Source organism: Pollicipes pollicipes, unplaced genomic scaffold (assembly GCF_011947565.3).
Source record: "Pollicipes pollicipes isolate AB1234 unplaced genomic scaffold, Ppol_2.1 Scaffold_4002;HRSCAF=4701_pilon_pilon_pilon, whole genome shotgun sequence".
Lineage (NCBI taxonomy): Eukaryota > Metazoa > Arthropoda > Thecostraca > Pollicipedomorpha > Pollicipedidae > Pollicipes > Pollicipes pollicipes.
In genome coordinates this window covers 12320221-12326882 of record NW_023596420.1, presented here as the reverse complement: position 1 = coordinate 12326882, position 6662 = coordinate 12320221, and the positions used below count along the sequence as shown (strand labels likewise).

The 6662-nt window shown below is 48.5% G+C and overlaps 1 protein-coding gene across 1 annotated transcript in view; it reads left to right on the top strand.

Annotated features, from left to right (window-relative positions):
• Positions 1–2194: 2194 nt before the first annotated feature.
• LOC119094103 (putative ATP-dependent RNA helicase DHX57) overlaps positions 2195–6662 on the top strand; it is a 28584-nt gene continuing 24116 nt past the window's right edge. The window contains exon 1 of the mRNA XM_037217179.1: positions 2195–2343. The gene's annotated coding sequence lies outside the window, so the exon portion shown is untranslated. The remainder of the gene's footprint in view (positions 2344–6662) is intronic.

Sequence of the window (6662 nt, the reverse complement as noted above, 5' to 3'; positions counted from 1 at the left end):
ACTCCGCTGAGCTGTGTGGATCAGCATGTCGATGAATCAGGTAAAAAGTTGGTATTTCATGTTGCTGGGTGCTTCATTAGACAGGAGCTCAGTAATATGGGTGGTGGGAGGGAGGGAGAGAGCAGGGACCAGGGCGTTTCAGACCCAATTAAAGAACATGAGGTATCGCAGTCATGGACATTGACTGTAAATAGATGACCAAGAAGGGCTGCCCGGCCTCCATCCTTGGGAAAATTCGGTGGCACATTTTAGTAGGTATGACCCTTGTCGTTCGACAGAGCGTATTGTGCTTCAGTCGCACGATGTAAATGGGCTTGACTCAGCTATCACCTGTGGATGTGTAGTTGTGTGGGTGCACAGTTCGAGTTCCGTAGCCGATTTTCGATACCTCTGACCAATTGCGGCAGTGTTCGTCTGCGACGCTCTGGCTTAATTACCAGGTGTAGTGGTGACTGGGCCCAATGCCTGATTGGATGGCTGTGGATACTGAGAAACATGCCATAACATGGTCAGTTTTAGATGCTCTTCGCACGCACGATGCGTACTTTTGCCCGTAGTTTTGGCGATATTCGAGCATCTTTGATGATTACTGGCGTGCATGTAGCCATCCCATCAACTGGATTCAGTGCAGTGTTTTACAGTCACTATTGATTTGTGTACCAAAACATTTTCTCCCATTTAAACGTGTGATTTTAAAATGCATCATCCTCTCACGATGAAAATGTTTTCATGTGACCTTGGGTTTTGTGTAATGTGATTCGGGTTTCATGTGATTGCAGTTTTGAATGCGGTCAGCACTTATGCCACCGAATTGGCGTTTCCTTTTGAAAGATTTAATCGTTTTTCGTTTTTGGAATCAGCGGGTCAACATCTATCAGGACACGGAGTTTCGAAATCATTGAAGGAGTCCGCCTGTTTATTGTGATATTTTATATTGATATATCTCCGGTAATGAGGCATACCGGTCCAAGATTTTGTGCTCATTGTGCTCAGGAGATTAGACTGCATCTGTAGACAAAATTGAAGGCCAATCCGAGGGATCCGCTGAATGTCAAATATAACACTAAGTCAAGGATGATACCATGAGATACGTCCTGGATTTGCGACCTTGACATTAGAACAGCTAGAACCTTTTTGATTCTGCGTACCAGTCCATGATCTCGTGTTTTTTTCTGTAATCAGGATTTGAATATATACCAGCATACGGAGTTAGAAAGAATTGAAGGAGTCCGCTTTCGTCATTGTGATCTTTCATCTCGACATATCTCCGGCAATAGGGTAACCGGCCTGAGCTTTTGTGCTCATTGTGCTCAGGAGATTAAACTGCTCTATATACAACGTTTCAGACCCATTTGAGGAGTCCGCTGAACCTCGCATATGGGCCTGGATCTGGATGTGAACGTGGTGGCAACTTGACGAACGTGTATGGCCGTCAGGTGGGGTGGGGGCACTTGTCTGATTTTGGGGGCAATGCGACGTAAAATAGATAAGGATGGAACTGAAATGCCAAGAGTAGCCATGCAATGGCGAGTGACAGTGATTGGTGTGGTCTGTGGCTGCGTTACCAAGTAAATTAATAGCGTCAGAAGTAAACATCTAAAATGACGTGGACGAGATTGAAATGAATTGGACATGGAAAGAAACACTCAACATACGGCTGGGATAGATGATGCTTATACCGAAACTGAAGTCACACTTCCAAGTACCTCTTTGGACGTAGTGTGTCATGGCCGGCGTTAAGTCAGAGTTAGTGTATGGACTAAAGTTCATGGTAAAAGAAGGAGGGAAAGTAAAGTTTAAAAATTCCTGTCAGCCCATACATCAGACGCGCTGTCAGCACACGTGACGTCACGCATTCCTGCTGACAATTGTGTTGACGACAGATCGAACGGGGCCAAACAAATCCTGGCATCGTTGTCAGCCAGTGCGTGACGTAACATAACGTGTGACTTTGTGGCCACGTGACGTGACGTAGGGGGAATACTGGGCCGTGATTGTTGCTGGTAAATGTGCTGACGACAAAGCGAACGCGGCCGAAGAGAGAAGTTTGCATGAATTCGCTATTCCCTTTATGACACATTATCTGGTAGCTATTATATTCTTCCAAAGTTCCGCATTGGTGACAATATTGGCGTATTCGTTGTAGCCGCGCAGCTTATAGTACGGGTGTGTACAGCCCAAGGCTATCTAACCAGTCCACGCGAGACTAAGTCTGTATGGGGTGTTGCTGCCCGCGTTGATTGCGTTGCGTGCTGCCCGTCCTACATCAAGCCAGGGGTTCATTTTAAGGGGTTCAAATATTTTGTAAAGCGATCTGATATTTTGACCATAAGGGATACCTGGGTAAGTTGTGAGCATGTACCTGTCGTGGGGCACAGGAAGTTCTTTTAAGTCTCGGATGGCGTGGCAAAAGCCGTTTTTTACCTAATCCCTCAAGTCAACGCTCACAGAGCGAATGCCAACTTAGCATGAAGTTGGGGGCTGATCCCTCCTGCTTTCAGCTCTCAAGTCTCAGCACTTTTATCTGCACAGAAACCTACAGTTGGCTGAATGCCACTATCCCCTTTTGGTTTTGTGAAGGGGAATAAAAAAGTAACCAAGTTTTTCACTTCTGAGCATGAAGTTCAGTTGCCATTTTGCTTCTTCTACTGGTGTATTATGCTTATAAGTCATACTCTTTTTATTTGTCATGCAGTCACATGTATTGCACACTGCTTGTGCTAATTGTGACAGGCTTGGCATAATTTTTCTAAATTTGATATTGTTTGTATCATCATATCACAACCATATTGATCTGCACACAACTGCAGAGGAGGCTGCTGCCTGAAAAAAATGTGTATGCCTGGCTCAGCATACTTGTATTAAGCTTGATATATAATTTTTCCCTTGTACAACTGCAGCACAGGTGCTGCAAGGCAGAACTTTTTTGTGGGTTACTTATCTAGATTGTCATGCTGCATACATCCATGCTACTCACAGAATGCAAGCATGCATTGTCACATAATTGTTTTGTCAGCAATTTGTTCTAACTTGATTCTTAGCATTCTATGCTGTTAGTTTTTTAACTGATGAGAGAAACAAGAAACAAGGAGATATTCTCATACATGTGGCTTACAACCCCATTGCCCAAAAATGTAAAGAATTGACTGTTTATCAACATGCTGATTTTGAATAAAACCTTGGTATTGAATGCACTAGTCTGGCACTTTCACAGGTTACATACCATGTCACATATGACATTAGATTTGACAAACCAGGTAGCTCAGATTTTAATGGTGCCCTGTGCCATCTGCGAATTGGCTGTGCTTATGCGACACATGACTTCCTGTTGTGTGTGCGTGTGTGGGGAAGGGGAGACCTCAATGCCCTAAATGCGGCTTACTCTTGATAGTCCATCATGTGCTTTGCTCCCTGTTCACATTGCAAGGAAGAATGATGGCATCATTTTGGGTGACAAGTGTCATGTTTGAATAATTGTGAAATGTTGGGAGATGTCTACATCTTAATACTCAAACCATTTACTTTTATTTCTTGCAGACATAAAATTTCCAGCTATATTTGCTCCTTTCTAGTTTAAACATAATACAGCCTTTAAGAGCCATTATGGGTGCAATGTGGCCTTTGATATTGATGCTTCCTAAGATGTCAACTCATCATCATTACTGATCTTTCATCTTGACCTTGTAGTCACACTCACCCAACTTCTTTTGGGCTTTGCAAGGGCCTTGCCATTGCATGAGCAGCTTGTTACTTCCTGACAAAAGATGGATCAGCATATTTGCTCTGAACTCCAGTCTTTCAGCTCCTGCATGTCTGTTCATGACTGCTTTTATCTGGTCCAAGATCATTCTAGCTCATGTCGCGCCAGTTCCAGAGCCTGCTCCAGTTTCTCTTTCAGCTCGAAGACATACTGGTAGCTTGTCTTTGTCTCCGCAGTTGGCCCCCTCTTCTGTCCACAGCTTCAAAATCTCCCTGGGGCTGGCATTGCCCTACCATACATCGCCGTAACAACTGGAACGGCGAAAAAAAACGTTGGACTCTTTGGGGACTTACCTGTAGGCGAACAGCAGGGCACCAAGGCACCGGTGCCACAGCCGTGGGTGGTCACTGCAGAGACGTTTGAGCATGGTCTTCAGCGTGTCATTGAACTTCTCTACCAAGCCGTAGCACATCGGTTTGGTAGAGAGGCTCCTGTATACAGCCTGAGACAAATTGCCTTCCTAACGCGGTGAAAATCTCATCAGGAACACCCGGTCGGCTTTAAAGATCGATAAGCGCCTCGGCCACGGCCTCCGTCGTGATGGTTTTGAGCGTAGCGCCTCCCGATATCGCGTGGCGTAGTCGACCAGAGTCATGATATAGTGATGTCCCTTTTCACCAGGCGGTTGAGTCGGCCCATTGAGGTCCAAGGCGACGCGTTGGAACGGTCTATCAATCTGAGGCAGTTTGTCCAGGGGCGCTTTTCCCAACGATTCCCTGCTTGCAGTGCGTTGGCATTCGTGGCACGAGTGACAGAAACGCCGTACCTCCGCCCCTAGTCCCGGCCAGTAAGATCTTGTGAGGATCTTTTCAGTGCTCTCCGTCTCCACGTCACCTGCTAATAGAGACTGGTGGGCGATCTTCACGGCATGGCTGGGGGGAGGGGGGGGGGGGGGGGCTCTGCAGGCGCTGGTCCAATAGGCTTAACGACTCGAAGCAAGATATTTCCGGTCGTTTCGTATCTCACCCTCTTGCCGCGCTTCACGTAAGCTCCTTTCCCTTCAAGTAGGGCGGTCAGCGTGACATCTTCTTACTGCATCTGCGTGAGCCTACCTGCGGGCACAAGAGCCGCATTCGTCAAATCGCGAGATCCCAGCAGTCCCGCTCCTCTCCTGGCCGGGGCCCTGGTTACGGCCCAGGTAGCCGTAAGCACCCACTCCCAGACTGTCTGTCCTGAGCCTGCCCGCGCTATGTGGGGTCAGGATTATCTGGTGCATGAACACCTGTGACCTGACCTTTTATGAAGTCGTTGATTGTTTTAGGCTAACACAGTTTTTATCATTCCTACCACGCATGAAGTACCAACGGGGATCGTCGCTGCAGGCACCTTGCGCACGGCGTTGCAGTCAGCAGCATGAGCGAGAACCCGCCTGTGAGCTCATCTTCCTCTACTAGGTCCTGCTGATATATGACCGACCTGCATCCGGTATCGCGTAGAACGCTCATGACCGTGTTATCAACTTGATATTTCGCCACCTACATGGAAGCCCTCTGCTCCGGTTTTTGGTACAAGGGCGCGCCGTTCACAGTGGGGTGGTCTTTTCGTTGGCTGGCATTACTTCATCATGTTTCATACAATCCGGTTCCTGTTGGTTTGCTGCTCTAGTTCCCAACTCCGGAGTCGTACCAAACGGTGGCGACGCTACAACCGCCGCCGCCGCCTCGTGCGCTGTCCCACGATTTTCCTGTCTGCTCTCGATTCCCCCTGGTTCCTTATGACCATGCGCCTCCTCTTCTTCTCGGGTGATGTAAGCTTGACCGATGCCTTTCTGGCGATCCATTTCCGGTGCATGCTTACGGGCCTCGGACCGGGGTCACCTCGCGGGTCGACCTCACCTGGATACGGTCCCGTGCCGGTGCGATGATCTCGCTGACCACATTTAGCTACCCGATGCCCCAGGCCGTTGCAGCTGTAGCAATACAGTCGGCTCTGGTCTCGAGGCGGCGGGGCGTCCGACGCTTGTGCCCTGGCGCTTCTACCGCCTAGTCTCTGGGGATGGCTCGGCGCTTCGTGATAACAAATGCCACGCTAGGACACGGTCATCAGCGGCAGGATACCGGTCCGACGTTGTGCCCTGGCGCTTCTCCCGCCTAGTCTCTGGGGATGGCTCGGTGCTTCGTGATAACAAATGCCACGCTAGGACGCGGTCATCAGCGGCAGGATACCGGTCCGATAGCGAATGCCTGTTCGTGGAGATGAATGCAAAGGTCCTTGGGCAACTGGTCAAATACTGACCCTTTACCATGCGGTCCTGTACCCTGCCAAAATTGTTTGGTGTTCAGGCATATCGAACCATCGCATGAAATGCTCGCTCAACCGCGATAAACACGGTTAGGGACATTTACCCGCCTCCAGCTAGGATGTGCGGAACTTGAGACGAAACCCATTTCCATTCGTGTTATACCTCATCAGGAGCGCTTACGTACGACAGGTTCCGTCGGAGATTCTAGAGTACGCTTCTAGTGTCTTTCCCCTTAGGAGGGCGCCTAATCTTAACGCCCAGCTTTCCTCAGGCCATCGCAAAGTCCCCGCGAAACGCTGAAAGTAGCAGCCAATGTCGTCCTTTCCGTCCACCAACGGCGGCAGTCTTAGGGTTGAATCGGTATCAGATGGGACAACACTGCCCGTGCTGACATCTGTCGCCTGTGCTACCTGCAGAGCAAGGCTTTTCATCTAAAAATTGTGGTTTCTTATGCGCTACCGCTCCTCCCGTTCCTCACGCCCTCTCCGTCTCGTCTCTTTTCTGTTTTTTGTTTTCTCTCCAGCTCTCCTGACCGCCTTCTTTCGTCTCTCCAGTTTTTTTCTCTATCTTTTTTCTTCTATCTCCAATTTTTCTGTCTTATTTTTGCTCTGTCCAGTTTTTCTCTTCGCCTTGCCTCTTCTCGATCTTTCTGACTTTCGT